This window comes from Lissotriton helveticus, chromosome 5_1 (assembly GCF_964261635.1).
Source record: "Lissotriton helveticus chromosome 5_1, aLisHel1.1, whole genome shotgun sequence".
Taxonomy (NCBI): domain Eukaryota; kingdom Metazoa; phylum Chordata; class Amphibia; order Caudata; family Salamandridae; genus Lissotriton; species Lissotriton helveticus.
Genome location: NC_136065.1, coordinates 752,293,742 through 752,312,357, shown reverse-complemented (window position 1 = coordinate 752,312,357; position 18,616 = coordinate 752,293,742). Strand labels below are relative to the sequence as shown.

The 18,616-nt window shown below is 45.1% G+C and overlaps 1 protein-coding gene across 3 annotated transcripts in view; it reads left to right on the top strand.

The window, feature by feature from the left end:
- The window catches only part of ZSWIM8 (zinc finger SWIM-type containing 8), a 2,353,271-nt gene that overhangs the window by 2,126,349 nt on the left and 208,306 nt on the right, over positions 1-18,616 (top strand). The window lies entirely within an intron of this gene.

The window sequence follows — 18,616 nt, the reverse complement described above, 5'->3', positions numbered from 1 at the left end:
ACTGCCACTAATCATTTTTGGAATGGAGGACAGTATTTCTGGCGAAGCAAGATCTTTTCTGTTTTATGCTATTCTGTTGGCTAGGAGGCAGATTTGCATACGGTGGGTGGAAAAATCTGCTCCAATATATTCGGACTGGCTCACGTCCTTATATGAAACATCAAAGGTGGACATGGCTAGAACTTGCAATAACCGTAATCTGGCCTTTTGGGATCTGTTGATACAGTGGAGATAGTGTTCCGGGGTTTTATTTTTTTTTCCCCGGGTCCTATGATTATGCCATCAATACTCCTTGGACCGGGTCTGGCCTCGATACGTTTTTTTTTTTGGTCCTTTAGGTTGAGACATACCTAGATGGAGTCAGCGTAAGAATCTAAATTCCCCTTCTCCTTGGGACTTCTCTGCCACCAGTAAAATATCTCGGAGTCCAGTTCCAGAGATGAGTATCATTTTCTTGGTTCCCTCTCTTGGTCGGGGACACGCAAGGTGGTTGGCATTTCCTAAGCAGGGGGTAAGGCAAATGAGGACAAAAAAAAAAAAAAAAAAAGACTGGCCCTACATCTCAAAATCCAATTACCGGCCGGTAACGGCCGAATTCGGCCGTTACTGACCGGTAATTGGCCACCTACATCTGGCCCTATGGGCCTTAAAAGCCCAGGCTGGTCATTTTGTTTATCGGTACATAAGCCCTCTGCAGCCCATTCGCTCTCATCATTTTCAGTTGTAGAAGACTCAGGAGCTATATTAGGGTCTAAGACCGTTACAGATGCTTCTTTGGCAGTAGGGATAGCTACAGGAACAGATATAGGAACAGATATAACCGTCTGGGCTGTACCTGAACCTACCAACTCCTTGTTGATCGCTGGAGTGGGAACTTTTTCCTTACTGGTTTTAGGTAGCTTAGACAGTTTAGTAACAGAGGGTGAGATAACTCTGAGAGTGGGTTCAACGAGACCCTTAACATCTCGTTCGATCCTTTTTAGGTGGACCTCAATCTTGCTCAACCTCTCTTCTAGTGGAGCTAACAGGAGCCTAATAGTGTCATAGACAGCATTAGGCTCCACCTCCAACACCCTCTGTGGCATTTCTTGGCTTGTTGACCCATCTAAGTCCTCTACTGCCCTACTTAGCGGAATAGAGCCTGTTAAAACAAGAGGTGAATTGGCGACAACTTGCACCACAGTAGGTGGATTTGCTTTCCTGGCCTTACGACCTTTATTTCTCCCCCCACCTGTATTATTAGGTAGTTGGTGGGTCTTTTTAGGTATTGCCCCTGGGTCCTTCCCACACTGTTGCCTAGTATTATACACCTTTACTGCTCTAGGTGCAGTGGGAAACATTTGAGGCGACAGCAGCAATGATTCTGAGGCTGTGGATTGGCTGCTAAGGGTTGTCTGTGACAAATTACAAAGGGGAAGCTGTGGAATTGGGAGCTCTAGAATGGGGGAAGCACTTAGGCCACTATTGGCAATCAAGTTATCAGGAGTCCGAGCGTCCGCGATTGGTCCCATAGAAGATCTTCTTGCAATGGCCAGTTCATGCGAAACACGTCGCTCCATTAAAGTAATCCCCTCATCAACAACATTGTTCATCTTTATAATAAATTGGTCCATAGCTCCCGTGAATATTGCGGCACCCACCCTCCCTTGGCCTCTTTAGTAGGCATTCCAAAATCTCTGTTTGTCGCGTAGAATTTTAATGATAATGTACTCACTCAGGTGTGCAGAGAGGTAAATGGAAGGGGGGTGGCCCGGCCCGGCCTCTCAGGTCTTGAACGGGCTTAAACGGGCCCGCCCTTGGCCCGGGCTTCGCCCGGCGTCCCGCGAAGCTGGCCCCTGCGCCTGCTTTATGCACCTCCTGGTGCGGGCGCGGCGTCAGCGGTGCGCGCCGCCGCTGTGCCTGCCGGGAGTTGTGGTCCCGGGGCGGCGGCGCGAAGAATGGCGTTTTGCTGACTCTTGGCCGGTGGCGGCGTTTACCGTGACCCTCTGGACTCTTGGCAGTGGCGGCGATCCCTCAGGTAAGGTTTGCGCGGTGCTCCCCACTCCGCCGGCCCCTGCGCCTGCTTTATGCACCCCCTGGTGCAGGCGCGGTGTCAGAAGTCAAATGACAAAGTAGCTCAAACCTTAGTGTGAGGACTCCAAGTATTTTAAAAATTGCATATCGAGGAGAGGGAATGTGGTTGCTTCAATTAGAAGTCGCTTTTGGACACTCCTCAAAAAGATAAAAGACGCTGGTATAAGCTCCAAGTATCAGCCGTAGGCTGGGTTACCAAGTTTAAGAAGATAGTTTTATAGTGGTCAACATTTGTTTGCCAAATGTATACATTAAAAAGTATTAGCAGTACAGGCCTCAGAATTCAAGACACATTTGTATGTCCGCAACACAGTCGGTGATGATAAATGTTTTTTTTATTAAAAACAAGTGAAGAGAGCAATTTACACAGCTAATGTGACAAACAGAAAGAGATACATTTTCTTTGCGACTTCTATGATGGACCACAGTCAGAGGTTCTCCTGCCTGACAGATTAGTTGTGCTTGGGTGCTGGCAAGTAGTACTCAAGGTGAGTGGATTGATAAGTAACATTAACAAGCATTGGCATAGCCAATAGGTTTCGCCTTTGGGACCTTTTAAGTGTTTCACCAAGGATATTGTGATGCATAAGTAAATTCTTATAAGGACCCAAAAGCGAGACCTATTGGCTATGCCAATGCTTGTTTTGCATTTGTCACCCCGAGTGGGACCGGTATGCTCAGAGGTGCGTACCGGGCTCTCCATGCCACTGGAGTCAAGTTATTCTGGCTGATGACGGCTGAAAACCCGAAACCGGTCCTAGGATGCTTGTTTCCAGTCCAGGGAGGACCTGGCCTGGCAGTTCGGGCTGGACTGTTTCCATTGGGCGCAGGGTCAAGACTGATTTGCATATGGCTGGGTCCAAACTGGAATGGCATGGTGAGCAAAAGAACAATGGATTTTGGCCCAGATCTCTGTACTGGGGTGAATGTATGACATTGTTCTGCAATCTGTCCATCAATTGTTCTTTTTGCATTTGAGGGTGATTGGCAGCATGGAATGTTTGCTTAATATGCAATCCTTCACAAATCAATTTAATTACTTTTCCATTAAAATGACTTTCGTTGTCACTCCTGATAACTCGAACAAGCCGAAACGAGGAAAATACTGTTTGAGGAGTACCTTCGCAGTCGTAATGGCTATATTATCTTTGTGGGGTAGGCCTCAACCCATTTACTGAATGCACATACAACCACCAAAACGTAGTTGAGATCACTGTTCCCTCCAAGCTGCGCGGCCGCGCACATCTATCGCCTGGAGCGCGCATTGTAAATTACTAAGCGTGCACAGGCAGCTGAGCTTCGTGCCGCTGCTTTTGAAATGCGTGCGGCGCGAAAACGGTCAGATTGTCCTTTTTGTAACTAATCATGTTAATCGCGGGGCCTGTCAAGCATTGTGATTAACATGATTAGTTTAACAAAGGCACACAATCTGCCCGGCTGTTCAGTGTTGTGCCCTATTAACAAATGAAAGGCAGCATATCTACAACCACGTCGTGCTTGTAGACTTGCTGCCTTTCATTTGTGAAAGGCAGACCAAGCAAGCAGGGGACAGAGAACCAGAATGGGTGTCACGAAGCCGAGGGTTGTTAGGGTGAAAGCGTGGTTGCGGGCCCATAGGCAGACATGCCAACCCTCCCGATTCAGGCGGGAGACTACTGATTTGAAGGCTAGTCTCCCGCCTCCCGATTCATACATCTAGAAACCCGATGCCAGCATGAACTAGGGTACCTGCTGCTCTAGGCTGCAAAATATCTGAAACACATTTTAATGGGATGTTTCAAAGATGGACTAGAGTTTCTGTTCATGCCATGACAAGAATAAACGCATTTTTGAGTTGGAGGATTTTAGGTTAACAGGTTGCATTAAAAGTCATATTACAGGCAATGCACGTGTCCCTGTGCTAAGAAGCTGTAACTCCTAAAGACTACACCCTAAACAAGTATGATGTCTTACTACGTTCCAATGTTTTGAAGAGGCCAAAGATTCAGGTCTTTAGGGGAGTGCACAGGTATTCAGAGAGGTATTCTGGCCGCTCTGCAAACCGTGTAAAGGGGAATACCCACGTAAGGATGAGAGAAGATCCAGGAAATCTCTGTCTAGAAACGTGGTTAATTGGCTGTGTCAGGTTTCCTAACATACACTTGGTAAAGAAAAATATGTCTTTAACTGTACAGCTAAATACATCATTAACTAGTATGAATTACCTTGTGTGAAATTTGATATATTCTTAACTTCCAATATTTAACATGACATGTTCGCAAATTCTACTTTTTAAACCATAAATGTGATAAACCTAATCGTCCCTCTGGTGAAGCCATGATCTACCATTAAATACACTATTGTGAAACATTACCTATGAGGCTAAATTGCTGGAAACTACGCTACATGCCAGCATTTTTTTAAATAAACATTTGAGCTACTATGGTCAAGAAAGGGACTTATTTAGCCAGCGTTGAACCTGTATCATGTTAGTCGCTACTTATTTGATATCCGTTGTCCTACCTGTTTTCATCATTATATTTTCTATTATAGCGCCCAACACATACACCCACAAAATATTATTGTAAGGTTATTGAGCTAACACAGACCTTCTGGCTCTTTTGAACATCTGTGCTGTAGTAGAGGATGCATAGGTGACAAAACGTTCATAACCAATATACAATGACCTTTTATCTCACCATAGAGTTATTTTTTGTGTGTAACCGACACCCGGGCTGAGCCATGGGTGGCAGTGCAGTCTTTCGTCCTTTCAATGTGGAGCAAGCAACTGGAACAAACATTTTTATTTGGTCCCAGAATACGAAGGAGACCCCCGGTGCAAAGATTCTACTCAGTAATGAGGGTACTTAAAGCACAGTAGAGATCAGCACATACCCTTTCTATTCATCACGTCTAAAATGGGAAGGCGACATGTGCTGCATTGCCCTTCTACCAGCTGGAAAATGTCAGCACTTGTATTGGACACTGAAAGCTACCTTTCCCTTAGGCCAACCAAGTGCAGCTGTTTCTAGTGCTTTTGCTTTGCACCCTACTATCAGGCTTCTTCTTTCTGAGTGAAATTATTTTTCGCTGTTGGTCTTGTATTCTTAGCATCATTCTTTCTTTACTGAAGTCTATATTTTCAGATCTCTTTTAATAATTTTGCACTTCACACTTTGCACTAGTTGTCGAAATGGGGGAAAAAGTAGGGAACTGTGGGCTGAGAATCAGAGGGTGGGAATAACTTGAGGATTGGATCAGTGGGTGGAGTCAGAGGTGTGGCCACACCCGCGCATATTTCTCCCTCTTATCGAAGTTGAAATGTTGGCATGTAGGTCTGTAGGTGGTGGCCTCAGTAAAGATGGTTCTTGTAGCTGTAAAGACTCAAGTGGCAGGGTTTAGAAGACGCTGGAGGGCCCTGTAGAATGAAAAGACCTGAGGAGATGACTAGACTGCATACATAAACCCAAAGAAGATTTTAACTGCTGTAAAGCACCAGTAATGGAAGGGCACGAACAGGCACTTGTGTGTCAAGTTCAGTAGGTCGAAGACAGGCATTGGTCTTCCTGTAATTTAACTCAACCAGCGCTGAGCTGCAACAGCAATTACTGGGGGCCTGGTTTGTCGAGAGCAGCATTGTTGCAGCAATGTGATGTAACACTAAAATCTCACGCTGCCCAGTGAGGATTTACATTGGCATTGCCACGGTGTCCGCTGTAAGCAGATGTCTGGTCTGTATTCCTTTCTGACATTTGACTTCTATTTTTTTTTTAACTCTTTTTATTAAGGAAACAAAAAGGGGACATTACAAAAAAGAAACAAACCGCAGGTGATCACATACGTTTTCATCACACGGTTCAATGTGGCAGGTTACAGAATCATACATAGCAATGTTTAACACTCGGATCATGGGGATTCCAGTGCTCCCAATTCCGTTCTTGGCGTAGGCGGTTCACAAATCCCACCTCGGTGGTTATTCCACGCCCCCCATATCTTCCCCCACTTCTTCGGGCAACCCCTGGCTACATAGACCGATCTCTCCCTGAACATACACCAGTCTAGGTCTTCCGCTCACTTGGTGACTCGAGGTGGCAGACTGGCTCCCCAGAGCTGAGCTATGTTACGTTTGGCCACCATGTATGCCAGCGTCACCCATTGTTTCTGGTATACATTAAGATCTGTAGGTTCCCAGACATTCAACAAACATCTTCGGGCCTCTGGTCGTATCTCAGCCCCCATAACTTCTCCCAGTTCGTCATGAATCTTTGCCCCAAAAACCTGTATCACTACACAGTGCCAAAGAATATGCATAAAGGTACCAGTGTCTCCACATTCTCTCCTACACTCCCCATTCCCCTCTCATCCCATTCGTACCATTCGGGGCCCGGTTATATAGGATCTATGTAGAATCTTCAGTTGGACAAAGCGGAATCTCATCTGAATGGCTAATACCTTCGGGGAGGAGACCGCCTCCACCCAGTCTTCATCGTCTAACTCCAACCCATCCGCAACCCACTGGGCTCTGATTCGCTCCAAAGGACTCTTCATGTTGTTGACCAGTTTCCTATATATGAGATAAATAGTTTTCTCAGGAATATGTCCATCCAGTACTTGGTCCTCCAGGGGCGATGCCTCCGGTAGCTCCGAGTCCTTAGGGACGTGAGTGGTTAGGGCATGTCTCACTTGCCGGTATCGGTAGTGTTCGTTATTATGTAAACTATACAATTCTTTGAGGGGCTTGAATGTGAGCACCGCATTTTTAGCCCATACATCTTTGATCTGGGTGATGCCAATAAGGTCCCATTTGTCGAATCCCTTAGTTCTCCACAGACTACCCAGCTTTTCAGAGTTCAATAGGGGGGTGGCCAATGTTAATCTGTCCTTCCAGCCTAAGTATCCATTAGCCGCATGCCATACCTGTACCGCATGTGCAGTTGGGCCAGTGAGCGGAAACTTCCCGGGTCTAGAATACAGAGCCCTATCTATCATCCCACCAGGGGCCTGACCCCGGTCCAATGGCGTATCCCGGATCATCCGGAGGTCCGTAAATAATATTGTTTACAGCAGCCAGCTGGGAAGCCCAGTAATATTTCCTTAAATCCGGGAGTCCGATCCCTCCGTCGTACCATGGGAGGGTCAGCTTTGCGAACGATATTCGTGGCCGACCATCCCATAGGAGCTGCCTCTGGAGAGACTCAATCCCCTTGAAATAGGAGGCCGGTACTGGGTCCATCGAGTTCTGCAGAGCATACAAAAACCGAGGCAAAGCCATCATCTTGAAGAGAGTTGCTCTCCCAAGCAATGACAGTGGAAGAGCCCCCCTGCGCTCCACATCTTTCTTACATCTATTCAATGGGGAAAGTAGGTTATTGGCGTACCGCAGTTGTGGATCAAGCATAATGTAAATGCCTAAATACTTAAACCCCACCCTCTCAATCTGGATTGGGCACGACTGTGGGATAACCGGCGGGTCACCCACAAGAACAAAGAGAACTGACTTTGCCCAATTTATGGCGAACTCGGAGTACCTACCAAAAATGGCCAATACATTAAGAAAATTAGACAATGATGCTCTGGGGTTGGTGAGATAAAGCAAGACATCGTCTGCATATAGTGAAATGTTATCCTCCCAGTCAGGCAGCCATCGCATGCCCCGTATCGATCTGTCCCGTCTGACCCAAGCCGCCAAGGGCTCCATCGCGAGCGCAAAGAGCAAAGGGGACAACAGGCATCCCTGCCTCGTGCCCCTTTCCAGCTGAAAATCACTGGACTTACAGTTATTGACGACCACTCTAGCGAGGGGGTTTGCATATAATAGTCGGACCCAGCCAATGAATTCACTCCCAAAGCCTAGTTTCGTCAATACCACGAATAAGTATTGCCACTCCACTCTATCAAAGGCCATCGTGGCGTCCAGGGAAACCAGAACTGCGGGCTCATGGATCTTCAAGGTACCTCCGAGGACACCGTTCAACCTACTCAAATTCAGCGCCGTGTTGCGGCAGGGCATTAAACCAGACTGGTTCGGGTGAACCAGTGTCGTGATCACCTTGACTAGTCGAGTGGCAAGGAGTTTCGCTAGCATTTTAGGCTCTGCATTAAGGAGCGAGATAGGTCTATACGAGGAACATTGTGTCTTGGGTTTACCCCCTTTATGTATGACCACAATATTTGCCACATGTTGGTCATATGGCAGCTGACCCTTCTCCCTGCTTTCCAAAAACATGGCTCGGACATGTGGAGCGAGTCCATCAGCATTCAACTTGTAGAGCTCGATCGGTATCCCATTGGGGCCGGTCGCCTTACCGGACTTTATCTTCCTAATAGCCTGCGCTACTTCATCGTCAGTGAAAGGGGAGTCAAGGTAGATACTATTCTCCTCCGACAAACTGGCCTACGTCTCTAATCATTTCGCTATTCTCAGCCTCCCTGAATGTGCTACCAGCAGTGTAGACCTTCTGATAGTAGCTTGAAAATTCGTTTGCCACCGCCTGCGGATCCGTGATCTTGCGCGACTCTACTCCCTCTAATTCAGGTACCAGCCTGGACTCCAACTCCACATGCTCGAGCCATGCGATCAATTTACCAGCTTTGTCACCATGTTCATACATGCGGCTATGCACAGCGTTATTCTGAGCAATCGCTCTATCTCTCACAAGGCTTTTATATTCCTCCTGTCGGAGTTTCAAAAAGTGGATCTCCGCCAGTGTGTTTGACTTGGCTACCCTCTCTTCCTAAAGTATAACCTCGCTCTCTTTCTGGGCGACCTCGGCATGACTCCTCTTCTTCTTCCGCGTTACTAAGGATAGGACCTCATCTCTCACTACCGTTTTATATGCTTCCCAAAGGGACTGTGCCGATTCGACTTATCCCACATTCTCCAGGAAATATTGTTCCGATACCTGGAGCACCTCTTTTTTGATAGCCGGGTCTTTTAACTGCCAGGCACTAATAGGAGCTATCCTACCTGCCGCCGGACAACCAAGGGCAAGTTGTAGCCACAATGGGGAGTGATCAGAAATGCCCCTACCGAGGTACTTCACCTCCTGAATCATGATTGCCATCGCCGCTGGCAGCAATAGATAGTCTAATCTAGGCAGGCTACTGTGCGCTGCTGAAATGTGAGTGAAATGTGTTAGCGTCGGGTTGCGTACTCGCCAACTATCAACCAACCCCAGAGCATCCAGGAATTCTGAAAGCCATTTCTGCGACTGTCGAAGTGCTCGCGGTGGGCGACGGTCAATCTCCCCATCCAACACAGAAGTAAAGTCGCCTCCCAAGACTAGGCCGCCAAGGGGCAGAGAGAGAAAGACTGTACTCAAATCGTGGAAAGTGTCGGCCTGAAGGCCCGGTTGTACGTATATAGATAGGTGACCGTCTTGCCCAGACACTCCTGCATACCTGCCTCTCTGATCCAACCATGTGGCCTGCACAGACAGGGGAAAGGAGTTCTTGACCAAACTCCCAACCCCCCTAGAACCGTGGTAAACCCAGCGTGTGCCACCAATTTATACCCCCCTTTATGGAGGGCCATACATTTGTTACCAACTAGGTGAGTCTCCTGCAGCAATACTACATCAGGGGAGTGTCTCCTAATGAGCTGGCTGACCATCCCTCTTTTGATTTTGTCACCCAGACCATTCACGTTCCAGCTCAGCACTCTTATCCCCGATCCTTGACTACTCTGTGCCATTTAACCCATGTATAAGACATCTTGCTACATTATCATCACCTGACGTTAGAACATATAGGAAAAAATTAAAAGAAAAGGACCAACAATAACACAACCATCCCGCCAACCCCCACCCTGCACCCCTGCTTGCGGCATTTGCCAACCCCAAATTCGCAGTGGTTCTAACTAACCAACTATCTAAATGTAGATCGGAGGAGGACGCCAGAGCCCGACCCCCCCAGCCCAAGGAATCATAGTGTGCGCCTAATCCGGCTCCATGCCTCGCACCGCCTCCGGACCAGATAGGGAAGTGTGACGATCTATCAGTTTACTCGTCCGGCCTCAGTGTCAGCGGTCGGTCCCACCGTGACTTAGATGCAGCGGGAAGAGGTCATAGTCAAATGTCACCGCGTGGAATGCCCCCCGCCAGCAGCTCAACAAAGGGGTCAACAGCCACACACCACCGCAGTCTGCAGCACCCGCTCCACTCGGGCACCACACGAGGTAACGGTAAGACTCACAGCACCACTGTCACTAATAGCCCACCAGACACCCAAAGTCTACTCCGCTGGGTCGTGAGAGACGACGTGGGACACATCCCGGAGAAGTGGTACAAGGCATCCCGGTCAGGCCCACTAAGCCACAGGCATGTCCAATGCGTCACAGCTGATTGTGTGTGCGTTTATAACTTGTGAGCTCTTTTATACTTCACTTTGCTGATTTAGAATTGGGACTTACTTTACGCACCGTTTGCGAGTTAATAAAGGCGTATCCCAGTATGCACGCTTCACCTTTCATGCATTAACCGAGTTTTCTAATACACATGTTCGTCGTGCTTTCCACCTTTCCATCCAGACCAATACACAGGCGGGTGTTTCCAGCATAGAGCCCGCAAAGTCTTAATATGCCTTGGAGACTGACAGGATATGCAGGCGGCAGAATCTTCAAAGCGCCGCCCCACCCCGCTACATGCATCACTCTGCGGCCGGCTCGGGTCCCATCCCATTGGCTATCATAAGAAACCTGCGAAGATTAGGTAATTATGGTGCAGGTATGTTTTTGTATTGCAAACCAAAGGTTCAAAGAGGTTTATCATATAATTTGCAAGTGGGACATAAAAAACTAGAGGTTTTAGATAAAGGTGTCTATGTAAGTAGAATCTTTTCGATCACCATGTTCATAAGGTGCACTTTACAAATCTAAGGAATAAAGTCTTGGCCCACGAAGGTGCTCTTCAAAATGTATATAAATCAATGGAAAGAAAACATTTTAATCATTTATTACATGTTTATAAAAACAAAGATACCACATACTCCGGAATAAACTCCTATTTCTAACTGGTATTAGAAAATATCAAAAAGGTTTACCCCGTATATTCCATTTGGTCGAATCCAACCATACCTCTCCCATCTCCTGATATTTTAAATTTATGGATTGTTAATTTTTATCAGTTGGGAGTTGCTTTTATATATATATATATATATATATATATATATATATATATATATATATATATATATATATATATATATATATATATATATATATATATATATATATATATATATTTTTTTTTTTAATGACTCGATTGAGGTCTAATTAATTCTAACTGGTATTTTTTAAGTCTATCGGACGGGACGATCTTACGAAAATGTTGTAGCTTTAGCTCTGCTATATGGTTACAAATTCTTAGCCTAGAACTTGGGCTCTCTAGCTTTTTCGTGCAATCCTGACAAATATAATCCACTGGGGATACAAACGTCTCCACGCACCAGTTTCGCCTTTAAGGTCAATTCTCAATGTGAACCTCGTTATTGGACCTGCTGATAAAATGATTCTTTTTAGAAATTTTAAATTTACACTTGAGAGTTTGGGCTGCAATATGGGTCTTCTTAGGTTTGAGACTCCAGGGCAGCTGCCTCATTATCTTGAAGCCCAAATTGTTAGGTTACACTTCTCTTGAGACAGAAAACTGTGTCAACCTGAAAATATCAAAAAGGTTTACCCTGTATATTCCATTTGGTCGAATCCAACCATACCTCTCCCATCTCCTGATATTTTAAATTTATGGATTGTTAATTTTTATCAGTTGGGAGTTGCTTTTATATATATATATATATTTTTTTTAAATGACTCGATTGAGGTCTAATTAATTCCTAATAAAGGACAAATGTATGTACTATTGCATTGACTACCTTACATTGATAGAGATGAGATTTTCCTCTCCATGTACCTCCTGCACATTCCATTTTTTGCTCCACTTTTCTCTTCACTAGCAGCTATTCAGTATTATGTGACACCCTTTCACATGAGATATCACCTCTATTGTACACTGGAACTCTTATGACTTGATATCTAATATAGCCTTATAGCCCGCTGTAGCGGGCTATACTGGCTATTAAAGCCCCCCTCCCGCGTTAAAGGCTGAGCTGAAGGCGAGGGACTTTAACAGGGGACCAGGACTTTAATAGTCGGTATAGCCCTGCTACGAAAGGGCTATAAGGCTATTAGAACATTCTGCCACTAGAGGGCAGAATGTTCTAACAAATACAACAAAGACCTCTCGGAGCTCGAGAGGATTTAAATCCCTTCGAGCTCCGAGATGCCTTTGTAAAACATTAGAATATTGCTCTGCAGGCCTTTACCGGCCCGTAGAAACAGAGAGAACAATGGAGCTCCCAACATTCCAATGTTATAATAATGGTTCCAGTGTTGCTTATGAATTTCTTGAATTTATTTTCTGGATGCTACAAATATTTCCATTCTGTCATGTTTCTTAATCTCCGAGGTACAATCTTGGTGCCCATAATCCAAGATCATCTATGCACTAAACAGTGCAATGCTGGCTGATTTCGTTGCCTATTTTGATCCTGAGCTTTGGCATTGTCAGTCCTTACACCTGCTCATCCCACATTCTTCAACTAGCATCTGCCCAGTGGCTGATTTATCACTTTGGCATATGTATTTGCCATCTTTCAGACTTGGGAACATCTGTTGTCTTTGTGAAAGAACTATGTTATAGAAGTGTGCAGTGATGAGGGTAGATCCATCCTCGCGGCATAAAACTACAATTTCCAGAGAGGAAGTATAGCTAGGCTAATATTGGCGTAATCAAACCCCACATATTGTCCCAGTGGAAGGGAAGCCATGGACAGGAACAGAGAGAGGGATCAGATTCCCAGAGAGCTCTTCATTTTACGTTACGGCTTTGCTTAAGATGTTCCTCAATAGGTGGTCGGGAAATTCCAAAGAAAGAATATCACGCTCTTTCCCAAAATTAACTCAATTTGATTGTGACTATTAATACAGTGGCTGGTGGTTATACTTACTGTGTTCGTTCTGTAGTTCTTTTTTTCCCCTCAGCACCTTGACTCTCTACTGGTGACGACCGGCCCTCTCACTGCTGTCTCCTGACTGCATGATGCAGCAGTGCACTCTCCCATGCCCAGTGGACTGGAGTCCGCTGCCCTGGGCTGCTTGGAAATCATTATCTAGCATGGCCAATAATTTAGCTCCTGTGCCCCCTGAACAGAGAGGGCCGCCTGGACAGGTCTGAGCCCCATCATGCTTTACACGTCGTGCTTTTGGACTTGCCGCCCTTACTTTTAGGTAACACAAGTTTGAAATTGTTGCTTAGCTTGTGTGCCGCCCGGTTGGTGTTTTGCTGCTTCTCTCTGTCTCTGCATCCAGATATAAAATACAACAAGTAACATTACACCTACACCAGTAAAATCTTGTGACGGTACCACTGTTGGAGTCTTGTGCTTTTCTAAACCCGAAGTGTACTTGCCTGTGTAACCAATTCATGTCATGGTGTGTGTATACAACTTGCAAACCTGCCTTTAGGCCTTAACGTGGCGCTGTATGTGTGGAAATGATTTTTTTCACTTTTTTAAGCAAAGGTTTAGAGTGATATTTGGCACTGCTCCTCCACTTGCGGTCTGGTTCCTGGCGCACATAGTCTTCCCTGCAGCGCACATAGACCTCACACTGCAGCCCACAGAGGGAAAAAATTTGAGGGAACATTGCTTGAGCTTATTGAATATAGTCCATTTCAAGGACTTCAAAACGAAAAGTGAGTGGTGCAAAATTACCAGGTGGTGTAAGGGTACCCTTCCCTGGATTATGCATCATACAGACCACAATATTTCACAAAAATGCGCAGCTGCCTTGGAGATGTTATCATTATTCCATACAGGGGCTAACCATTTGCAAATGCCTTTTGCACTAATATGAGCTGGACCATGTGCCATAGTAACCAGGGGCAGAACGTATGCAACCGGCAACATCCTCTTCTGTTGCCCCGATTTATCAATCCAACACCCTTCCTCATTCAACTGTGCTGGATTCTCCTGCCATTTCAACAATTCCTCTATTGTGGCTTCACTCTGTATCTCTTTCACACTTTCAAGGGTATTTTCAAACATGATGACTTCGGGAACCCAGACAGCTGGACCTGCAACGAACATATGTTTCATTTTACTTCGAGCCGTCTCCTTAGCTAACTGATCTACAAAAGCATTTTCTCTACCCACATCGTCTGTGACCTCTCTATGGGCCTTGCATTTAATTATTGCTAATTTCTTGGGGAGTGTTAAAGCAGGCATAATCCGCAATATCATGTGGCCATGGTGGATCTTGGTTCCACAAGAAGTAAGAAACCTTCTCTCTGCCCAAAGCCGGCCAAAATGATGGGCCACCTCGAATGCATACTGGCTGCCAGTACAAATATTGACAACCAACCCTTCAATCGATTTGCAAGCTCAAAAAGGGGAATAAGTTAAGCAGCTTGAGACGACTGATAACGAACTTGTGATGTCTCTACCACCGTCCGCAATGTAGTAATAGCATAAGCTTCAGTGGTGGTGCCATCTGGTAATTTAAAACAAGAGCCATCGACCTATAGTTCCCCTTGAGGGTCAGATAAGGGAACATTAGTCAGGTTTCCCCCGTCCTTTCGTCTGTTCCTCTGTCTGAAAAGTACAGTCATGTTTGTCGGCTGCATCATTCTCAGGAGGGAGGGTAGTAACGTAGCTGGATTCAGAGTGGCACATCTCTTGATCTTAATATGTTTAGCAAACAATGTCAATTCATAACCAGTAAGATGTGCATTGGTGAGGTGCTGTGTCTTCGTCTTATTCAACAGTGTATTCACAGCATGGGGTACCATAACTGTGAGGTGAGTATCAAGTACGAGCCCAGTTGATTGCCTGATCGAAGTGGCCACAGTCGCTACTGCTCTTAGGCTACTTAGAAGAGCCTTAGCTACAGGATCAAGAACAGCAGAAAAGTAAGCACAAGGTTTCTGCGTATCCCCAAACGTTTGTTTTAGGACAGAAAGTGCGCCGCCAGCCTTCTCATGGACATAGAGCACAAATGGTTTGTTATATTTCAGTGTGTCAAGTACCGGGGCCAAACGAAGCGCAGTTTTTAATTGCTTAAAAGACTGCTGACATTCGGGCATCCAAGGCAAAGGTTCATGCACAGCTTTTGTTGTTAAAGTAAGCAAAGGTTTAATTAGTAGCAAGAAATTTGGTATCCACTGTCAACAGTAGAAAGTAATACCTATGAAAGCACATATGTCTTTCTGAGTTTGTGTAATGAGCATTTTACAATGGTACTGATACACTCAGGGGTCAACCGCCTACCCTCCTTCAACCGTAGCTGACCTCAGTAGGTAACCTCTTGTCGACAATACTGAAATTTGGAAAGAGAAACCTTATGACTGTGATGTGTCTAATGTAATAGCAATTTTACCGTACTGTCTTTGCAACCCTTTTCCAGTATCAGAAACAATCAAGAGGTCATCGACATATTGGACCAAAACATTACCTGGAGAAAGCGACAGTGAATCCAATTGACTTTTTAATGCCTGACTATAGATACTAGGACTCTCCGTATAGCATTGAGGAGCGCAACAGAATCTAAAGCTTCTGACGGCCAGTGTAAATACAAACAAATACCTACTGCCTGAGTGATTAGGAATACTAAAAAATGCATTTTTCAGATAAATAACATAAAAGAATTTAGCAGTAGATGGAATCATCATTAAAAGCGTGGTGATATCAGGAACTACTGGAAATTGCGGAACCACAATTTTATTAACCTCTCGCAAATCAATCACAATCGATAAACATCATCAAGAGCGCCAGGGGAACGAGTCGGTGTTCTCTTAAGGACCAGAAGAATAGGGCTATTACAAATGTTAGCAGATGTTTCTTCAACTACCAAGTCCTGAATAATCTGAAGAAGAGCTCGTTCTCCTGCCTGCGGTATCTTATACTTAGCAATGCTGGGCAGAACAGCATTATCTTTAACTTGTATAGAAACTGGTGGTATATGCAACAGACCCACATCTGTATCACCTGTGGCCCATAATGTGGGTGGTACCTGAGCAAATTCAGCTGGAAGGGGCACATCCTGAGACAAACACTGCCTAGCGCTTACATCCGGACCCATAGTAATATAAACACGTGCAGGGGAACAATAGATAGTACCATGCAATTTCTTCAACAGATCCAAACCCATCAAATTTTCACCACAGTTAGATGTTAACAAGTATGGAGATTCCACAGTGAAAGGACCAACAGTCAATTCAAGGAGTCCGGAAATGGGTCTTACAGCCGGTACACCCGAAAAACCTACTGAAACATTATTGTGGTCAAACAGAGCCGCCCCGGGGACCACATGTCGATAAACAGAGCTCTTTGTCGCACCTGAATCCACCAAACATTCCTTGGTCGAGCCTTGCAAATCTGCTGTGACATAAGAACCACACTGATCTACAGGTATCAGAACTGGTCCCTCACTCTGTCCCTGGCTGTCCTAACTGTAAGACATAACTGTCACATCATCCAGGTCATCATAATCATGATAATGTAGTCCATCTCTTGGGTCATTCAAATAATTATTATCAGAACGACCCACAGAAGTCAAAACACTCTGACTTCTGTTGGTCCCACGGCCTCTACCACCAGAACCTCGCCCTCTGGGGGACGGAACCTTCTGTAGAAGCACAGGGCACTGGCTACGCCAATGTCCCTCCTCCTTACAATACTCACACTGATTTGGACCCAAAGGTGTCGTCGAAGGCTGCTGAGTACGTGGCAGCTGTCGAGAAGGACCTTCTCACCCCCTACAATGTTCCCTGAATGCTTGCTGTAACAAAACCTTTGTCTTTAGATCCTTATGCTTTTTATTAGTCTTATATTTCTCCTCCTGATCGCGATGTTCACAATATTAAGCCATGTTCAAAATAACGGAAGGAGAAGACGTAGACCAAGTGCTCTCAGATGCCTGCAAATGAGTTCTTATTTCAGGAAGATTAGTAACAAACCTATCAACAAAAAAGCTAATCCTCCCTCAGTTGACATATCCTGCCCAGTATAATCCAAAAACGTATCTTCAAACGAGTAAAAAAAAATCTGACACACTCTCATCCTTCTTCTGTCGACAGGCCGTCCATCTGTCCCAACTTACCTTCTTAGGTAGAATTAGTGTGTGCATGTATGTAATGTTACGAACAGGCAAATCAAGTATCTCTGCACTGGGGTTATCTCCTGGCTTCCTTTCCTGGTCTCATCCTTTAATAACCTCCCATGTACCGCCCAATTCTGCAACATGATCTTGAGCATGCACCTGCTGCCAAATATCAACCAGGACAAGAAGACCAATTTTTTTTCAATATTATTAAGAGTCATTACAGTAGAAGAAGCAGCCTCTGTTAATTCCTTATAATAAGCCATGGGATTTTACCTAGGGTTGGGCAATGTAGTCTTAAGGGCTAAAACGTCACTATTTTTCCACGGAGTATAGACCCATTGCTCCTGGAAACGGGCAGCTATGGCTGGTCTGGTGACGTTACTGAGCTGGTCTGTTAACTCAGGTACTTCAAGATGATATATTGGATGGACCTCACGCATAGGGAACTGAGTCATTTTAGTGGGACTCTTTTCAAACAACCGAACTCTATAGGAAACTATTGTATTAATATTTGTGAGCACCTGTCCTAGGGCTAAATTAGCAATATAAACACAATTTTTAATATCAAATAAAACTTGTGGAGCCTCAATTTTAATATGTGTGTGTCAAACATTGATCAATGTGGCAGATACATGATGAAGAACATACTGATTTAGAAAAGGCTCAAACTCACACACAGCCTGCCAAATGTCTTCAGCGCCATAAACCGGATTACTAGCCCAATTCATAGCCTGTCTGGCTAACACTTCCTTCTCATCTTCTCCTACTCCAGAGCGTACCAAAGGACCCATCCGCTCCATTAATTTTGTCCAATCTCTGTCCTGAAAACCCAAGTATGGGCGTCTCAGTTTTCAAAGTTATTGGAGGATGAAAAACCATATAAGGAGAAGTGACAGCTTGGACCGGAGGAGAAAGAACAGACAATACAGAAGTTGGAACAGTAGATGTACTAGAAGTCACAGTCATCAAAGATGGCGAGGATAAAGAAGGAGTGGGAGGCACCGAAGCCACATCTATTGAAGGAACAGCCGTAGATCCGGGAACAATCGGAGCATGTGAAACAGGCTGCTGTGACTGTAAAGGAACAGTGAGATATATCCTCTGCAGGGCGTTAGGAAGCGGGGTTGGATATCTAACAGCTCCTCTACAAAAATATCGTTTTCCTCTTCGGCCAGATAAGACTTATCAACATGCAACCAAAATCGTCTATCATTACATTCAATCCCTGACTCCTGTTTTTCTCTTATCATATGCTACAGCCTTCTGTGTCAATATTTGCATTTTCCCTTGCCCTGTGTCCCTATTCATCTTTAATCATCTCTGTCTGGCCTCCTTCTGTCAAGTCCGAAGGTAGTCAAACATCGATTGTCTACTCTGTCTCTTAAATAACTGTTTCTTTAAAAACCCAAT